The 21,437-nt window shown below is 42.6% G+C and overlaps 1 long non-coding RNA gene across 1 annotated transcript; it reads left to right on the top strand.

The window, feature by feature from the left end:
• Positions 1-1,707: 1,707 nt before the first annotated feature.
• Positions 1,708-2,142, top strand: LOC136458663 (uncharacterized). The gene is made up of 3 exons (XR_010760038.1): positions 1,708-1,804; positions 1,887-1,920; positions 2,025-2,142. It is a non-coding gene; the product is annotated as an uncharacterized lncRNA (long non-coding RNA).
• Positions 2,143-21,437: the final 19,295 nt, after the last annotated feature.

Below are 21,437 nucleotides of genomic sequence, written 5' to 3'. Positions count from 1 at the left end.
TTTGTGAACAATGTTAGAACAACCATGTCGGATGAACAAATGACCAAACAACCAAAATAAACTTTGTAGATCTCGAAAAGTTATGAAACTTTGTAATTGACAACTTTTTGATTTGAAATCATCTTGTCATGCAAAACTGTGTGAATTTCAAAATTTTAAAATTTGAACTTTTCAAACGACTTTGGATGGAAAAACAACCAAAATAAACTTGTAGATCTTAAAAAGTTATGAAACATTGTAGTTGACAACTTTTTGATTTGAAATCATCTTGTCATGCAAAACTGCGTTTGAATTTCAAAATTTTAAAATTCAAATTTTGTAAACGACTTCGGATGGAAAAACTTCCTAAACTAAAAGTGTAGATCTCGAAAAGTTATGAAACTTTGTAGTTTGTAACTTTTTTATTTGAATTCGTTTAGAGCCTCAAACAAGCAATTTACACTCGGTTTAGTATAATATGTGGGTAATTAAAACAGAATCTAGACATAGATGGCAGTGTGGTGCAGTGGTTAGAGGAGGGGACGCGTGAGGGAGAGGTCGCCGGTTTGAATCCCGCCAGCCTCGTAGCCACGAATTTTACGCGAAAAAATACCGGAGATGGGCGGGCACTGGCCGGTGGGGGCCTCCACTGATTAAAATTTTTTCCATTTTTTCGGTTCAAACTTTGCCGAGTGTCCAATAAAAGACACTCAGTAAAAACGTCTTTGTCGGCCCATTTTTTATCGAGTGGCCTTCGCCGAGTGCAGCACTCGGCAAAGCCTTTGCCAAGTGTAAATTGGGCTTTGTCGAGTGCCCCTCGGCAAAGCCGCTGAGTCCGGTAGTTGATGCCAGGGAATTAAAGTGAGTAGTAGTATTTGTCCGTGAAGGACGAGTGATGCCCTTCTTTTGCATCTGCCGAGATAGTCTCAAACTAATATGCAGGTAACCAATTTATGCAGATGTCACATGCACTTGACGAACTTGCCTCAGCTAGATGCAAGAAACCAATGAGGCTGCAGGTAATGTATCACTATCTGGTCGGTCTTAGCAAGCTTATGATACCCTTATTTTCAACACTACTGATATCCCATGAATAACTAATCTATGCCGTGTCGATCTTATGAGCCTGTTCTCTTGAACTTATCAGTCGGCTTATCAGCTAGAATCTACAGTATTTTTCTCTCACAGCAAAGCAATTTTAGCCGACTTATCAGCCGGCTTATATATGTGTGCTTCTGCGGATCCATTGCAGATTGCACACGACCGGACCAAAAGGCGAGCTAAGCTTGACTCGAATGGGAATAGACTTGTGTTGAAACTTGAAAGAAACGAGCTCGAAATATTCGATTAGGCAGGTTAGGCCGCCACCAAGGGCGTGTTTGGTTGCCTGCATAAGGGCAAACTAGGCTCTCCGGATGCAGCCTGCTCGTGTTTGGTTCCCTGGCCACCCTCTCGAGCCAGGCTCCGCTCGTGCAAAAGCCCTCTCCTGGCCTGGCTCACGAGGAACGCCCAAATCGGCCGTTTTTCTTCAGCCTGGCTCGCTCCGTGCTCCCTCGAGCTCGCGCGCCTGGCAATTCCGTGCACGGGGAGATGGTGCGAAGATCCTAGGGTTACCTCCCTCGTTCCCGCCATTCACCGCCTATATATCTTCCCTCCCGCCGCCTCCCTCTCTTCTTCTTCTTGTCGCTCCCCGTCTGCGCCGCCGGTAAGCTCCACCTCCTCTTCCTCCTCCCCCCGGTGTTCTTGATGGATTCGTGGCCTCCTAATGCCTACCCTCTATCTCGATTTGTTGCAGGTGCCGTGGATTTGCGTCCTCTCGAAGCAAGTGAGTTTTTCCCCTTCTCTTTCTCCATTTTTCTGTGCGATTTGAAACCCTAGGTCACCATTGTTTGTTGATCTCGCTGCAGGCACACCAGATCTGATTTCTTGGCTGTTATTGCGGTATGGATCCTTGTTCTTAGGTCTCATTTTGTTTTCTTGTGTTTTCAAGTAAAAATCCTATTTTCTGTATGCTAATCCTCTTTTCTTTGCTTGTGTGCTTGCAGATCTGAGCTCCCTCACCTGCTGGGTTGGGCTTTTGTTGGTGCTGCTGCTTGTTGACGTGGGTATTTTGTATATCTACTCCCCCTCTCGCCTCCCCCCTAATCTGTACCGTGCGATAGTGAGTCCTGCGTTCTTGGATTCAGATGCATGTCCTACTTTGTGAGATTATGAGCAAGTATATGAAGTTGCCATTTTGTCTGAGCTATTGTCCAAGTCTGTGATGATTCCTTTTGTCCTGAGCTATTGCCTTAGTCTATGATGATGCCTTTTTTTTTGAGCTATTGCCCTAGTCTGTGATGATGAAAGTCTTATTTTTAGCATGTTCTAGTATATGATGAATCCTTTTTCTAAGCTTTTGTCCAAGTCCATGATGATGACATTGTCATTCTGAGCATTTGTCCTTAAATTCCATTCATTTTTTCTAGATGGACTTGGAAGAGAAGAGACGCATTCTTTTTGCTCGTGCTGCTGCTCTTATCACTGCTATGTATGCCCTGCTGTTTGCTAGACTTAGAATGCTTCAGAGTCAGCGGCCTCAGATCAGTTATGGTCCAATGAGCATTAGGGATGAGGAGCGCCAAAGGAACTTGAACTTAATTTACAACTATAATGATATAGAGTGTGTGAACATCCTTAGAATGAGAAGGGCACCCTTTTTTAGTTTGTGCAACTTGCTTAGGGAGAAGAAGCTACTTGCTGACAACATAAATTCTTGTGTTGAAGAGCAAGTTGCAATGTTTCTCCATATTGTTGGTCATAACCAATGATTTAGAGTTGTAAAGCAAAACTGGAGAAGGTCTATAGAGATAGTCCACTGCCATTTTAAAGATGTGTTGTATGCTATTGGTGAGCTTAGACAAGAGATGATTAGACCTCCAAGCAATGAGACACCAGTAAAGATTAGCAACAGCCATAGATGGTATCCTTACTTTAAGGTAAAAAAACCTGTCATATAGCTACTAGGATATTGTTGCATTAGCTCATGTCAATTTACTATGCAATTTTGGATGCCATGTAGGACTGCATTGGGGCCATTGATGGGACTCATGTATTTGCCAAAGTTCCAGCCAAGATGCAAGCTGCATTTAGGGGTAGAAAGAATGCCCCCACACAAAATGTGCTAGCAGCAGTTAGCTTTGACTTGAAATTTACCTATGTGCTGGCTGGTTGGGAGGGATCAGCTCATGATGCCACAATTCTTGTTGATGCATTACAGAGAGAGGATGGGTTGAGGGTTCCACCAGGTAATTAAATCAACTATGATAATAAGAAGCAAATGTAACTGCAAAATGATGAATCTAATTGAACTCCACATTTGTTTTAGGCAAATTCTTCTTAGTAGATGCTGGATATGCTTATCGGCCTGGATTTCTTCCTCCTTATCGAGGTTGTAGGTACCATCTTAAAGAATATGGGAATAGGAACTACCCAACCAACCCAAAAGAGTTGTATAATTTGAGGCACTCTAGTTTGAGAGTAACTGTAGAAAGGGCATTTGGGGCTCTGAAGAACCATTTTCGCATCATTGACACCAACAAACCATTCCATCGCTTGAGGACACAAATCAAGCTTGTGCTTGCATGTTGTATAATGCATAACTGGATCCTTAGTTTTGGGGTTGATGAGGTTATTCCAGAAGAGTTCTCTTGGGTACCAAATGACACAAACAGTCAGCCCCATCCTGCTCATATGGATGACAATGCTGCCTGGGCACTTCAGAGGGATGAATGGGCTAATCACATGTGGGCTAATAGGGGTCTTTCTAGAATCTAGAGTTCTATTATGTATCATTAAGTTGCTATAATTCATTTTATTCATGGACAAATGTTGTTTTTTTCCTGTGATTCTACACTTGATCTGAGACTTTGGGCAATAGCAATGATGTTTTTTTTCTGTGATACTACACTTGATCTGAGACTTTGGGCAATAGCAATGATGTTTTTTTCCTATGATACTACACTTGATCTGAGACTTTGGGTAATAGCAATGATGTTTTTTTTTCTGTGATACTACACTTGATCTGAGACTTTAGGCAATAGCAATGATGTTTTTTTTTCTGTGATACTACACTTGATCTGAGACTTTGGACAATAGCAATGATGTTTTTTTTCTGTGATACTACACTTGATCTGAGACTTTGGGCAATAGCAATGATGTTTTTTTTTCTGTGATACTACACTTGATCTGAGACTTTGGGCAATAGCAATGATGTTTTTTCTTGACATAATACACCTGTGCTGAGGCTTTGGGCATGTGCAATGACATTTTTTTCTATGATACTATACTTGATCTGAGGCTTTGGGCATGTGCAATGATGTTTTTTTCTGTGATACTACACTTGATCTGAGGCTTTGGGCATGTGCAATGACGTTTTTTTCTGTGATACTACACTTGATCTGAGGCTTTGGGCATGTGTAATAATGTTTTTTCTGTGATACAAAACACCTGTGCTGAGGCTTTGGGCATGTGCAATGACATTTTTTTCTATGATACTACACTTGATCTGAGGCTTTGGGCATGTGCAATGATGTTTTTTTTCTGTGATACAAAACACCTGTGCTGAGGCTCTGGGCATGTGCAATGATGAATTAGGCTATGGCTGAGGAGATGATGCCTGTTGATGACCTTGTGTTCCCTGGACTGGATGGTGGTCTTTTGGCTGGTGATAATGTGGTTGCTGGGGATGATGTGACTGGTTTCATACCAGCATCGCAGGAACCTGTCGCAGAACTGACCAATTTATAAGAGTACAAGTACAATGGCAGCCCGCAAGCGGTCGCACTGTCATACTTGAACCCATATAAACTCGGTAGTCCGTCGAGTACCACGATGGGTCTCGATAAACGATTTACAACAACCAAGATTGTATAGGATTCAACATACATGCCACATATTACATAAAGTTCACAGATACATTTCATCATCAGAGTACGAATAAAAGTTATTACAAACCGAGTTTGATAGAATAAAGCGGAAGCAATTAAGTTCGAAAATAAAGTTTCCAACATAGTTTGATACAGTGCCAGGTAGGATCACGGTCCACAAAAGCAAAGATAGGAATTAATAAAAAAGCCTGCCCAAGGCTTACTCCTCATCCACGGCAGGATAGAAGCAACTCTTGCAATAACCATAATACACAGTGCCATCTGCAACAATGGGAAATAAAACTCTGAGTACGAGAAGGTACTCAGCTAGACTTATCCGTCATGAACCAGAAATAAAATGACTCCAAGGATTATGTAAGGCTGTATAAGTGAACGTAACTCGACAACATTTTGCATAAAGGCGATTGACTAATTGTATAATTATGATTCCTTTATTAAGTTAATTATAACTATCCATTTCTAAATTAGCAACTATCCTGTGCCAAACATGTGGTATATCATTTAGAAGCATGCAATAGTAACCATAGCAGGTATTGTAATTCCATATTCATCTGAACCATCATGTTTTATAACACAGTTACTACGATGTTGGGACTAGCCAAGTTTCTCACTATCCGGGAGAGACGGCGATTTGAATCGATTTCAACCAGCTAGGAATTTATTCCTAACACAAACCCAGGTCTACCAGTCACAATAGCCTTAGGTCACATTTGGTACAACTCAGGTACACATTTCGCGGGTCCGTACTGCGCCGCACAATCTGGAACACCAGATGCCAGGACATTTAGGCCTAGCCTGCCCTTGGGCTCAGTCTGATCGTTCCCCGAAAGGAGCGCACAACAGAATGGGTCCCGGCCTGAGTTGAATTACTTGGCTTCGCGGTCAAAACGAGTTATCCGGCCAGCTAAGTGAGAGGCATGCGTTCAATCTTGTCAGAAGCGCCAACAACGGTACGGTCCTTAATCGACACAGAGGGGATAGATCCACACCCAAGACCTCCATGTCTTGTTGCTTCTCTATCGACTTCCCGTCCGGTCTTGATTTTCTTTTACCCCATGGTTCTGTTCCACGATAGCAAATATAGCCAACCGTGCTCCGGTATCCACCTATATCTCACAGGTGACAGGACATCACCCAACTTCTACCGGTCTAACCATGGCTAAGCATATATTCGATCCTAGACCTATACCGGTTAAAGGTGTAATATCTGGACAAGGAATTTATATGCATCAAGTGGTTCCATTCAACTCTTATAACCTAATGCATCAATCATAAGTACTTAAGTAAACATTTGTAAATTACTGGGAGACTTAGAATGCTTCGGGGCTTGCCTCGCAGAAAGGAAGTAGGGCGGTGGTCAGGACACTCCGGAAGCTCTTCAGGGTTCTGCTCCACGCCTTCGAGAGCTGCAGCCTACGGATTCTCCTGCTGGTCCCCTTCCTCCGCTTCTTCGAATTCCAGCAACGTTATCTCTTCCTCCGATCCTAGATGCATAAATATGGCATAAGTATTACGAATGCATATATGTTAACAAGTGCATCATGTTTATTGAGTAGGTGCATATCTCTTCTCGATTATTAATTAACTACTTCTACAATGCATCTACTATATCAGAAAACAGCAGCAATTTGTTTCACTCATAACTGGAGTTCTACTAATCCAAATGCAGTGATCTTGGACTTTCTAGAAAGCTTATCAAATTATCTACAACTTTGTTATTAACCATTTTTACAGCAAACCTCATCCCTATCATGCAACTGATCAAACTACAGAATCTATCCGGAATCCTTTTAAATTTGCATTTTAAAGCAACGATACTTCTACTTCATGTAATCACTCAAAATTTGACAACATAAAGTCCACCAACATTTTAAGCATACCAAATAAATTTAAGATAATATAATGGTGAAGCCCAAACTATTTATTTATATGCCTTTATTATTTTGTTTAGATAATTAGGCTAAATAATAAACATATACCAGATGTACTTCATAAATTCTCAAACATTTATAGTGCCTTACTAATGCTATCAAAGGACTACTGTAAACATTTCATGTCATTTTGCCAAGTAGAACATCCTATACAAAAAAATGGCAAGGCAGCAAGGCTTGAAATAGCATAAATGGAAAACCCTACTGAAAAGTATCAAGCAATAGATTTCCTATTTTTCTTAGCATCCATATACTACTAGGATAACCTCCAACAAATTTCATGAGTATTGGATTTCTAAATAATTTATAAAAATTTACACAAGGATCTCCTAATTATAAAATAAAAATCTATAACTACAAATCTACACATGCACTCATCTTCAAATTTTTACCAGAGCTCATATATGCTAAGACTAGCTTACCACAAAAATTTCATAATTTTTGGAGCATAGGAACTCTAGGTATAAAATAAACAAATTTGAATGCATTCAAAAGCACATTTCAAATATCTATTTAAATCTCCAAAACTTTCTACTGTAAATGTCAAGAACCTATTTTTCCTAAATACTACACTTCCTAAGGAGCACTACCAAATTTATTTTACAATTTTTGAAGCTACCAAACTGAAGATATAAAAATCACAAAAGAATTCAAAAACTAGAATCAAATGAACTATCACACACTCTAACTGTCGTAGACCGGTGGGACCCGCTGGTCAGGGGACCCCATGAGTCAGTGACTCGAAATAGGGCAGCGGCGCTGCACAGCGCTGGTGCAGACAGAGCTTGTCACCGGTGAGTTCTCCCGTGAAACCATGGGCGACATCATGACCTACTACTCAAGACGCGTCGGATGGTCTAGGTGGTGACCGTGCAGGTGTGGCGGGGCATGCTCGTCGCCGGCCATGGTGGCACGGCGGTGCTGCACAACATGGTGCCGGCCATCTCCGGCCATGGGAATGCTAGGCGAGGCATGCAATAGTACCATGGTGACCTAGTGACTCTATTTAAACAGTACAAGCTTCACGCAAAGCTCCGACGACGCATGGCCACAGCGCGGTGGTGCGGAGGTTAGAGCACGGCGGCGCGGGTTGTCGCGTTCCACGCCGGCGGGACCACTCACGGAGGTTACGTCATAGCACTGGCTAATACTCATCCTAACCAAGCTCTAACGCCATCAATCGGAGGAAAATCGTAGATGAGCTGAGCCATGGCAAGCTTGCCGTGGAGGCGGCCATGGCGACCGAGAACTTCGGTGAGAAATAAAATGGTGAATACGCCCTCACCGAAGCGTGACAGTCGCTGCAATCAAGACGAGGGGGTAGAGGGAGGTGTGGCGTAGCTATGGGCGAGATGGAGGCAGTGGTGGTGTGACGTAGCGCACGCGAGGCGACGGTGGCACTGCGGGAGCTCGACGGCTGTGTTCGCGGGTGCTGCGGACGGCGAAGGAGGAGCAGAGGAAATGCAAAATGGAGCGTAGGATGGGTCGAGCGGGCGCTGGCGGTGTTAAAGCCACGCTCTGGCTCGTCACTGCCATGCTGGGTAGAACGCCGACAACGCGCGGCCTGTTCCCACGCCACGTGGTGGCTTGGCTCTGTGCCGGACGGCCACTAAATCAATTGATTCAGTTTGTTAGTTAAGCCAAAACCGAGCCTGACAGCGCGTATTGCAACGATTAAAACTTCATGATTATGGGCTTTCAGCGAAAACTTAGTACATCAAAGTTGAAGTCTAATGTACCAGCTACAACTATTGTTCAAAGACCTCGTGCTAATTCGCAACAGGAATGGAGTAAAATCATCCCAAATATCGGCTGTCAGTCTGTCAGTGAACAAGACTTAAAGAAATTTTGTTAAAGTGTTGAAAAGTTGGTTTTGCTAATTCTTGTGATCTCAATTCAAGCATGTTAGGAGCTAAATCAGTCAATGACCCAAAAATAAAAGTTGTTCCTTATGTCAAATATTACAACTTTGCTTTAGTGATCTCCTCCATGTAAGGTCTCTAACACCTTGTTCAAATTTGGTCAAACATGTCACTTTTAAATGATGATACACATCAAAGCATGGCTTAATGACCTTTTTACCCCTAACCATGAATATCAAAGTTGTTCATAATGATACTCTAAACATGTTTAAGCAATTTGCAAGGTCATTCCATCATTTCATGTAGTGGTCACTCATAGAGCTAGTTAGCGTAATCACATGAAAGCTTAAGTGTTGGTTCATGAAATGTAACCATGAACAAAGTCCTATTTGCTACCCTAGGTGTTGCTACATGTTTGTGTGACTCACATCCACCAAGTACATGTGTCCACTCATGATCATATGCATAGACACATGGAGACATAAAATAACGAGAAAAGTTGCATATGTTTAAGAAACATGCGATAACAAGCAAACGTTGCAGATGTTTCAATCCAATGTTTCAATGGTAAATGCTAGTTTATGAATGCTTGATGATCATGCTCATGTTATGCAAGTCAAGTTATGCAAGGCTAACACCCGAGGTGTTACAGCCCCTCCCCCTTATAAAAATCTCGTCCCGAGATTTGCAAGACGTACCATTCTTAGAAAAAGGCGGGATAAACTTCTCGTAAATAATCTTTTCTCTCCCACGTAGCATCTTGTTCACTGTGATTGTTCCACACCACCTTATAGAACTTAATAATCTTACTCCTTGTCACTCTCTCCATCTCCTCTAATACTCGAATTGGCTTTTCTTTATAGGTCAAATCCGATTGAACCTACACGTTGGTGGGTGCAATAACTTCTTCAGGTACTCGAAGACATTTCTTCAACTGAGAAACATGGAACACATCAAATATTGCACTCATCTCTGGTGGAAGTTGTAACTTATACGCAATATTTCCTTTTCGTTCCAAAATTTTGTATGGCCCTACATATCTTGGTGAAAGCTTCTTTTTCATCCCAAATCTTTTCACACCTTTCATGGGTGATACTCTCAAGTATACATAGTCACCCACTTCAAAAGTCAGTGGTCTTCTTCTTCTGTCGGCATAACTCTTCTGTCTTGATTGAGCTGCCTTCATATGTTGTTGGATGATACGTACTTGCTCTTCGGCTTCATTGACAAAATCAATACCAAAGTATCTCCTTTCACCGGGCTCAATCTAGTTCAATGGAGTTCTACATTTTCTACCATACAAGGCTTCAAATGGAGCCATTTTGATACTCGCTTGATAACTATTGTTATAGGAGAACTCAGCTAAAGGTAACCATTTCTCCCATGAACCCTTTGAAGATATAACACAAGCTCTAAGTAAATCTTCTAGGATTTGGTTCACTCGCTCTGTCTGTCTTGAAGTTTGTGGATGGTATGCTGAACTTCTGATTAGCTTGGTTCCCAAAGCCTGGTGTAAGTGCTCCCAGAAACAAGCTATGAACTGTGGTCCTCGATCTGAGATTATAGTCCTGGGTACTCCATGTAGTCTCATGATTTGGGAAACATATATCTCAGCGTATTTTCCAACTATATACCGGGTGTTCACGGGTATAAAGTGTGCTGACTTGGTGAGACGATCAACAATAACCCATATTGAATCATGACCTTGTGGCGTCATTGGAAGGCCTGTGATAAAGTCCATGCTGATTTCCTCCCATTTCCATCCTGGAATAGGCAATGGCTGAAGTAATCCAGCAGTTTTCATATGGACAGCTTTTACTCTACTGCAGTTATCGCACCTAGCGACATAGGCTGCGATCTCTTTCTTCATCTTAGTCCACCAAAAACAGGTTTTCAAATCTTGGTACATCTTACTACTACCCGGATGGATGGACAATTTGGATGAGTGAGCTTCATCTAAAATTTGATTCCTTAGCTCATGGTCTTTTGGTACCACAAGTCGGTCCTCGAACCATAATACACCTCTTTCATCCAATCTAAAATGTTTGGTTTCCTACTCTTGCATTTTTCTCTCGATGTGACTTATTCCTATATCTGTCTGCTGTAGCTCTATGATTTTGCTCTCAAGTGAACAACTAATCGTGATATTGTGTAGTACAACAGGATGTAACAAGTTGAATCCATCTTCCAATAATGCTTCCATAGTGTTGCAATGAGACTTTCAACTAAGTGCATCGGCTACTACATTAGCTTTACCCGGATGGTAATGCACTTCTAAATTGTAGTCCTTAATTAGCTCTAACCATCTTCGTTGTCTCATGTTCAGCTCTGGTTGGGTAAAGATATACTTAAGACTTTTGTGGTCAGTATAGATATAACATACATTGCCCAACAAGTAATGTCTCCATATCTTTAATGCATGAACAACGGCTGCAAGTTCCAAATCATGTGTAGGGTAGTTGACTTCATGTTTCCTCAATTGCCGAGAAGCATATGCAATTACTCTTCCTTCTTATATAAGCACACATCCCAAACCTATTCCTGATGCATCACAAAATACATCAAAAGGCTTTTCAATGTCTAGTTGTGCCAGCATAGGTGCTGTAGTCAACAAAGTTCTGAGGGTGTGAAAAGCTGTTTCACATTCTGGTGTCCAATTGTACTTCTCATCCTTCTGAAGTAGTCTGGTCATAGGCTTAGCTATCTTTGAGAAATCTGGAATGAACCAACGATAATATCCTGCTAACCCTAGAAAACTCTGAACTTCATGAACCAAAGTTGGGGCTTTCCAATCCATTACCTCTTGTACTTTTGATGGGTCTATAGAGATTCCATCTCTTGATAAGATGTGACCTAAGAAAGGTACTTTGCTCAACCAAAATTCACATTTGCTAAACTTGGCATATAGCTTATGCTCCCTCAGTCTGGATAGGACAATCCTCAGATGTTCTTCATGATCCGTCTCATTTTCTGAATAAATCAATATATCATCGATAAACATGACCACAAACTTGTCAAGCTCGGGGATGAATACCGAGTTCATCAGGTACATGAAGTAGGCTGGAGCATTTGTTAGTCCGAAAGACATAACCAAATACTCATATAAGCCGTACCTAGTAGAGAAAGCAGTTTTAGGTATATCCTCCGGTCTGATCTTTATCTGATGGTAGCATGATCTCAAGTCAATTTTGGAGAATACCTTTGCCTTCGCTAGCTGATCGAACAAGATGTCGATACGGGGCAACAGATATTTGTTCTTGATGGTCACAGCATTGAGTGGTCTGTAATCTACACACATTCTTAGTGACTTGTCCTTCTTTTTCACAAACAAGGCTGGACATCCCCACGGAGATGAGCTAGGTTGGATAAGACCCTTGTCCAATAGATCTTGCAATTGAACCTTAAGTTCCGCTAACTCATTGGGTGGCATTCTATAGGGCCTTCTTGATATGGGTGCCGTACCTGGCACTAACTCGATCTTAAATTCCATGTCCCTATCCAGTGGTAGACCTGGTAATTCTTCTAGAAATACATCCGGAAACTCACAAACCACGGGGATATCACATATTGTGGTGGTTTGGATAGCATAGGCTAAATGTTGGGGTTCGAAATCGTGGGAGAGTGGTACTAGAAAAGCATTCCCTCCCATGGGTTCTCTCAACATAATAGTATGGGTGCTAGTGTCAATAAGAACACCATGATCCTTCATCCAATTCATGCCTAAGATTACACTTATCGATAACCCAGGCAATATTATCAAATCTGTTGTGTACTCCCTCCCTTGTATAGAGATGAGCACATTTTTTACTATCTTTTTGGTAATAACAGTACCCCCTGCTGAACTTATGTTATAACCCCCTTTGCTTACTTCAATTATTTCTTGATAATGTCTAGATGCAAATGCTTGACTCATAAATGAATGAGAAGCTCCCGAATCAAATAAAACAATAGCGGGATGCTTGTTGACGAGAAACATACCAGCCATGACAACTTCTCCGGCGGGCACTTCTTCCACAGTGGTATAATGCATGTGTTCCTGACATGCCCTGGCATTTGCCTGCCTCTGATTGTTTTGATTTGGGTTGCCATTCTTCTTGGGGTGGGGGCATTCCTTGGACCAATGACCCAGTTGGTTGCAGTTGAAACATGGTTGATTACTTCTGAATCCGGTGGAGCTGTCCTGACTGCCATTTCCTTTTGGTAAGGCAATAGTGAATGCCTTACGGAATGGTTTCTGTGGCCTATTATTCTGAGCTTTAGGTGGTGGAGGCCTAAACTTGGGTGTAGGTGGACGAAATTGTGGCCTAGCTGTGATAGGCACTTTTGACTGGAAGGATCCGGATGCACCGGCCTCATATGCCCTCTTGCGACCCTTGGCAACTGCATGCATGTTGTTGTGGTTTTCTTGGGTCAAGGCATCACTAATAAACTCATTGTACGTGGCACACCTAGAATTGGCCATGGTCTTCATAAGTTTAGTACCCAGACCCCGTTTGAAGCTCTCTATCTTTTTCTCCTCAGTATCCACAAAACCTGGAGCATATCTAGACAAGTTGTTGAATGCGTACATATATTCTGTGAGAGTCTTTGTCCCTTAAGTGAGCCTCATAAATTCGGTGGCTTTCATGCGCATCAGGCCCGAGGGAATATGATGTCCCCTAAAAGCCAGCTTGAACTGTTCCCAGGTAACTCACGCATTAGCAGGCAAAGATGATAGGAAATGTGTCCACCAGATCCCTACTAGTCCTTGCAATTGATGAGAAGCATATTTAGCTTTTAGATGCTCTGTGACCCTTAGCAGACGAAATTTCTGCTCAATGGTATTTAGCCACTCGTCAGCCTGTAGTGGTTCCTCAGCCACCTTGAAGATTGGAGGCTTCATGTCCAGAAACTCCTTGAATGTACTGTGCTGATTTGGCTCGGCCCCTGGTTGATGTGGGTGGCCCCGAGCGGTGTTTTATGCGATGAGGCGCAAAGCTTCCTCCATTGTCCTCTAGCTCCGTAGGAACTAGGTAAAGAACTCCTGAGCAGACGGCGGCGGTGGGGGTGGCAAGTCATCCTAGTTGCCATCCTGGCTGCCACCAGCTCCAGCACGGGTGCGCGTCATCTGCGAAGTTGCAACAATAAGCGATTATTGGTTGATGCCAAGAGATTGCAGATGAACCATAATCATGCCAAACTGAAATTACTAGAGAAAATTCTCAAATTCACAACAACAACAGAGGCATAACAATTCATTCTCACAACATGACATCACCAATTTAACCACTTATTGCGCTCATAATGCATGCAAATTTAAATTGTGATCACCAACAAAGGACTGGAATTGCATTGATGTTCAACCAAATGTGTGATAGTCGTGCGATTAACAACATTACATGATAGTCGGATTACTACTACCAAATTTGAGCTACAGGTCCATTACATGAATAAAGGTGATACATTAGCCCTTCCACTAAGTACTAAGCGATCTAATCCTCATCATGATCACTATCGAGGTCAGACGTAGGATCATCTCCTTCCTCAGGCTCCACTTCTTCTTCAGGCTCCACTTCTTCTTCTTCCTCGTCCCCTTCTAGATCCATCTCTGTGGCTCCAGGTGGAACATAAGGGTGAAGCTGGTTATTTAGCAGATGAACCTCCTCATGTAGGTTATCGTTGTATTCTTTCGCATTGGCCAGTTGCTGCCCCAGCTCAAATTGTTGAGCTCTCAGAACATCTTCCCTGGACCAGGCTGCATTCCTTTGGTGAGTTAACCGAGCCATCTCTACATTGAGCCTCTCAATCTCAGCGTTGTGCTCCCTTTGAAGCTGACATTGATCCTTACGGGCATGACCAAGAGCACCAGACACACGTCTGAGGCTACCTTCTACTCCCTCTAACACTCTCATCACTGTGAACATGGCGCTCATGGCAAGGTTATCACTGTTCTGCCCTTCTGCTACACCAATCTCCAAAGATCTTCCTCTTGCCTACTGCCATGAGTCAGTGGAGGGGTTGACCCTCGGAAAGACTCCAACCAAAGTGGCTGCCAGCTCTTGAGAAAATGATCCATGATATCCCTCAGGATCCCAAAGGCTGCCCTGCCAGCTGCTTTTTTAGTAGTCCTACCAGTTGACTCATAACACCAACCTGTCCACTCAGAATTGTCACCTCGGGGATGAACAACGGCCTCCACAGTAACCAAGAGACCTTCCCCCAACTGCTCATTCACCCAAAAGTAGTGGGGTTCCATTCCATCAGGATAGCCTACATAGCTGAGCACTCTCCACAAGAGTGTAGGCATTCCAAACTCTCCAAGGAACATGTGACGTTGACAGGTACATGGAGCAAGCTGACGGCTGGGAGCTCTGCCTCTGGTGGACTTGCGAGCGGTTTGCTTTGTGCGTGCCATCTGCACCATTAACATGTACCACTTGGTGAGACAATGCCATAATGGATAAGAGTTACTTAACCGAGTAAGAATTTTATAAGGGGAGGAACAATTTAATTATGTGAATGGTAATTATCAAGATGCATGCTCGTTCCGTACGTCCTCACAAACTTAGGAAAAATTTGTTTCTAACGGTAGACACGGTGGCATACATACGTTCTCTCATAAATAGCGTAACTAGTCGAGCTACACGTTTTGTTGTTAGTGTACCTGCATAAGAATTTTATTTCAGCCCTAACCCAGAATGAAATATGCAGAATATAATTGTAAATACTTCCATATATGTATACCCCTACATATATTTCCGTATCAATCTACCCGACAATAATTTAAACCCACAATTAAATACGTACCATATACACATGCAAGCATGCATACATAGTCGTACCAAAGCTACTCTCCTCGACCGCACGCTCACCTCTTGCGGTCATACACTCATCATCTTACCTTAGCGTAGAGGCATTTGATCCATACATTATCACTCAAGTGAATGGTATCCATACAATAGCACGCCGTATGGACGACGAAGTAAAAACCCCCATGTTAGTACTTAAATAGCCACCTAATAGTCCTTAATTTGGGCATAAGGAAAGTGATCATTGGCACACTTTAAATTTCAATACCTATTATATAACTATAGTTGCTAGAGAAGGGTTTTTGGAAAACAAAAACTTTTGTTTTAAATACACTTGTGACAATTAACGTTGAATCTTGCTCTGATACCAGCTGTCGTAGAACCGACCAATTTATAAGAGTACAAGTACAATGGTAGCCCACAAGCGGTCGCACTGTCATACTTGAACCCATATAAACCTGGTAGTCCGTCGAGTACCACGATGGGTCTCGATAAACGATTTACAACAACCAAGATCGTATAGGATTCAACATACATGCCACATATTACATAAAGTTCATAGATACATTTCATCATCAGAGTATGAATAAAAGTTATTACAAACCGAGTTTGATAGAATAAAGCGGAAGCAATTAAGTTCGAAAATAAAGTTTCCAACGTAGTTTGATACAGTGCCAAGTAGGATCATGGTCCACAAAAGCAAAGATAGGAATTAATAAAGAAGCCTACCCAAGGCTTACTCCTCATCCATGGCGGGATAGAAGCAACTCTTGCAATAACCATAATACACAGTGCCATCTGCAACAATGGGAAATAAAACCCTGAGTATGAGAAGGTACTCAGCTAGACTTATCCGTCATGAACCAGAAATAAAATGACTCCAAGGATTATGCAAGGCTGTATAAGTGGACGTAACTCAACAACATTTTGCATAAAGGCGATTGACTCATTGTATAATTACGATTCCTTTATTAAGTTAATTATAACTATCCATTTCTAGATTAGCAACTATCCTGTGCCAAACATGTGGTATATCATTTAGAAGCATGCAATAGTAACCATAGCAGGTATTGTAATTCCATATTCATCCGAACCATCATGTTTCATAACACCGTTACTATGATGTTGGGACTAGCCAAGTTTCTCACTATCCGGGAGAGATGGCGATTCGAATCAATTTCAACCAGCTGGGAATTTATTCCTAACACAAACCTAGGTCTACCAGCCACCATAGCCTTAGGTCACCTTTGGTACAACTCAGGTACACATTTCATGGGTCTGTATCGCGCCGCACAATCTGGAACACCAGATGCCAGGACGTTCAGGCCTAGCCTGCCCTTGGGCTCAATCTGATCATTCCTCGGAAGGAGCGCACAACAGAATGGGTCCCGGCCTGAGTTGAATTACTCGGCTTCACGGTCGAAACGAGTTATCCGGCCAGCTAAATGAGAGGCATGCGTTCAATCTTATCAGAAGTGCCAACAACGGTACGATCCATAATCGACACAGACGGGGATAGATCCACACCCAAGACCTCCATGTCTTGTTGCTTCTCTATCGACTTCCCGTCCGGTCTCGATTTTCTTTTACCCCATGGTTCTGTTCCACGATAGCAAATATAGCCAACCGTGCTCCGGTATCCACCTATATCTCACAGGTGACAGGACATCACCCTACTTCTACCGGTCTAAGCATGGCTAAGCATATATTCGATCGTGGACCTATACCGGTTAAAGGTGTGATATCTAGACAAGGAATTTATATGCATCAAGGGGTTCCATTCAACTCTTATAACCTAATGCATCAATCATAAGTTCTTAAGTAAACATTTGTAAATTACTGGGAGACTTAGAATGCTCCGGGGCTTGCCTCATAGAAAGGAAGTAGGGCGGTGGTCAGGACACTCCGGAAGCTCTTCAGGGTTCTGCTCCACGCCTTCGGGAGCTGCGGCCTGCGGATTCTCCTGCTGATCCCCTTCCTCCGCTTCTTCGAATTCCAGCAATGTTATCTCTTCCTCCAATCCTAGATGCATGAATATGGCATAAGTATTATGAATGCATATATGTTAACAAGTGCATCATGTTTATTGAGTAGGTGCATATCTCTTCTCGATTATTAATTAACTACTTCTACAATGCATCTACTATATCACAAAACAGCAGCAATTTGTTTCACTCATAACTGGAGTTCTACTAATCCAAATGCAGTGATCTTGGACTTTCTGGAAAGCTTATCAAATTATCTACAACTTTGTTATTAACCATTTTTACAGCAAACCTCATCCCTATCATGCAACTGATCAAACTACAGAATCTGTTCGGAATCCTTTTAAATTTGCATTTTAAAGCAACGATACTTCTACTTCATGTAATCACTCAAAATTTGATAACATAAAGTCTACCAATAGTTTAAGCATACCAAATACATTTAAGATAATATAATGGTGAAGCCCAAACTATTTATTTATATGCCTTTATTATTTTGTTTAGATAATTAGGCTAAATAATAAACATATACCAGATATACTTCATAAATTCTCAAAAATTTATAGTGCCTTACTAATGCTATCAAAGGACTACTATAAAAATTTCATGTCATTTTGCCAAGTAGAACATCCTATACAAAAAATGGCAAGGCAACAAGGCTTGAAATAGCATAAATGGAAAACCCTATTGAAAAGTGTCAAGCAATAGATTTCCTATTTTTCTTAGCATCCATATACTACTAGGATAACCTCCAACAAATTTCATGAGTATTGGATTCCTAAATAATTTATAAAAATTTACACAAGGATCTCCTAATTATAAAATAAAAATCTATAACTACAAATCTACACAAGCACTCATCTTCAAATTTTTACCAGAGCTCATATATGCTAAGACTAGCTTACCACAAAAATTTCATAATTTTTGGAGCACAGGAACTCTAGGTATAAAATAAACAAATTTGAATGCATTCAAAAGCACATTTCAAATCTCTATTTAAATCTCTAACAATTTTCTACTGTAAATGTCAAGAACCTATTTTTCCTAAATACTACACTTCCTACGGAGCACTACCAAATTTATTTTACAATTTTTGAAGCTACCAAACTGAAGATATAAAAATCACAAAAGAATTCAAAAACTGGAATCAAATGAACTATCACACACTCTAACTGTCGCTGACCGGTGGGACCCACTGGTCAGGGGACCCCACGAGTCAGTGACTCGAAACAGGGCAGCGGCGCTGCACAGCGCTGGCACAGCTAGAGCTCGTCACCGGTGAGTTCTCCAGCAAAACCACAGGCAACATCATGACCTACTACTCAAGACGCGTCGGATGGTCTAGGTGGTGACCGTGTAGGTGCGGCGGGGCATGCTTGTCGCTGGCCATGGCAGCATGGCGGTGCTGCACAACGCGGTGCCGGCCATCTCCGGCCATGGGAATGCTAGGCGAGGCACGCAATAGTACCACAGTGACCTAGTGACTCTATTTAAACAGTACAAGCTTCACGCAAAGCTCCAACGATGCATGGCCACGGCGCGATGGTGCAGAGGTTAGAGCACAGCGGCGTGGGTTGTCGCGTTCCACGCTGGCAGGACCACTCATGGAGGTTACGTCATAGCACTGGCTAATACTCGTCCTAACCAAGCTCTAACGCCATCAATCGGAGGAAAATCACAGATGAGCCAAGCCATGGCAAGCTTGCCGTGGAGGCGGCCATGGCGACCGAGAACTTTAGCGAGAAATAAAATGGTGAATATGCCCTCACCGAAGCGTGACAGTCGCTGTAATCAAGACGAGGGGGTAGAGGGAGGTGTGGCGTAGCTATGGGCAAGATGGAGGCAGTGGTGGTGCGACGTAGCACACACGAGGCGACGGTGGCGCTATGGGAGCTCGGCGGCTGTGTTCGCGGGTGCTGCGGATGGCAAAGGAGGAGCAGAGGAAATGCAAAATGGAGCGCGGGATGGGTCAGGCGGGCGCTGGCAGTGTTAAAGCCACGCTCTAGCTCATCACTGCCACGCTGGGTAGAACGCCGGCGACGCACGACCAGTTCCCACGCCACATGGTGGCTTGGCTCTGTGCCGGTCGGCCACTGAATCCGTTGATTCAGTTCGTTAGTTAAGCCAAAACCGAGCCTAACAGCGCGTATTGCAACGATTAAAACTTCGTGATTATGGGCTTTCAGCGAAAACTTAGTACATCAAAGTTGAAGTCTAATGTACTAGCTACAACTATTGTTCAAAGACCTCATGCTAATTCGCAATAGGAACAGAGTAAAATCATCCCAAATATCGGCTGTCAGTCTGTCAGTGAACAAGACTTAAAGAAATTTTGTTAAGTGTTGAAAAGTTAGTTTTGCTAATTCTTGTGATCTCAATTCAAGCATGTTAGGAGCTAAATCAGTCAATGACCCAAAAATAAAAGTTGTTCCTTATGTCAAATACTACAACTTTGCTTTAGTGATCTCCTCCATGCAAGGTCTCTAACACCTAGTTCAAATTTGGTCAAACATGTCACTTTTAAATGATGATACACATCAAAGCATGGCTTAATGACCTTTTTACCCCTAACCATGAATATCAAAGTTGTTCATAATGATACTCTAAACATGTTTAAGCAATTTGCAAGGTCATTCCATCATTTCATGTAGTGGTCACTCATAGAGCTAGTTAGCGTAATCACATGAAAGCTTAAGTGTTGGTTCATGAAATGTAACCATGAACAGAGTCCTATTTGCTACCCTAGGTGTTGCTACATGTTTGTGTGACTCACATCCACCAAGTACATGTGTCCACTCATGATCATATGCATAAACACATGGAGACATGAAATAACGAGAAAAGTTGCATATGTTTAAGAAACATGCGATAACAAGCAAACGTTGCAGATGTTTCAATCCAATGTTTCAATGGTAAATGCTGGTTTATGAAAGCTTGGTGATCATGCTCATGTTATGCAAGTCAAGTTATGCAAGGCTAACACCTGAGGTGTTACAGAACCTGCTCAGCAAAGGACCTCTCTGAGGTGGACTGAGCCCATGTCTACCTTTGTGCTGAAGCAGATGTGCCATCTCATTACCGCTGGAGTGAGGACTAATAAGGGCTTCAAAGAAGTGCACCTGAACAAGGTGGCAAAGGCCCTGCAAGAGTTCTGTGGTCATGAAGTTAGTGGTACCCAGGTGTACAACCACCTGACGAAGTGGAGGCAGAGGTGGGTGAAACTATCCAAGCTGAGGGACCTTAGTGGAGCTCAGTGGGATGAGGACAACTACATGATTGTTCTTGAGGAGGAACACTACAATGGTCATACCAAGGTGAGCAAGAACCTGTGACACTACAATTTGATTTGTTAGATGACTCTTTGAAACATTTTGTCATTATGGCTAACAAGGGATAGTTCATTATGCAGGACCACCCCAATGATGCTCCACTACTCAACAAGCCCATACAACACTACAAGCAGATGATGGTCATCTTTGCCAATGGTTAGGCAATAGGCAAGTGGGCTATGGGCTCCAATGAGCCACTTGGCACACCATCTGACTATGCTGAGAGCTCACTGAAGACTGAGATCCTGAACAGTGGCAAGACTGTGACTCCTGAGGATACCAAGAGTGAGGGAGGAGTTGGTAACAAGAGGAAGAGATCCATGCTGGCAGAAGAGGATGTTGTTCTATTCACTAGCATGGTAGAGGTAGTGAAGGATGTTGCTGATGCTATTAGGTCGACCAAGGTTGAGGGTTCCCACCCTGAGCTGTATGGTGCTGTTATGTTTGTGCCAGGCTTCACTGAAGAAGCACTGATGTGTGCTTATGGCCATCTACTAGACAACAAGGCCTTGGGTTTAGCTTTTGTCAAGATGTCTGACTCCCACCGTGAGCTGTGGCTAAGGACCTACTTGGCCAAGCACTACTACATGTGAAGGCTTCATAGCTTGGGGTTGATCCTTTTGTGTAGTGCCTGC

Source organism: Miscanthus floridulus, chromosome 6 (genome assembly GCF_019320115.1).
Source record: "Miscanthus floridulus cultivar M001 chromosome 6, ASM1932011v1, whole genome shotgun sequence".
NCBI lineage: Eukaryota > Viridiplantae > Streptophyta > Magnoliopsida > Poales > Poaceae > Miscanthus > Miscanthus floridulus.
Note: the sequence above shows the minus strand (reverse complement) of the source record. Positions and strands in the feature narration are given on the sequence as shown.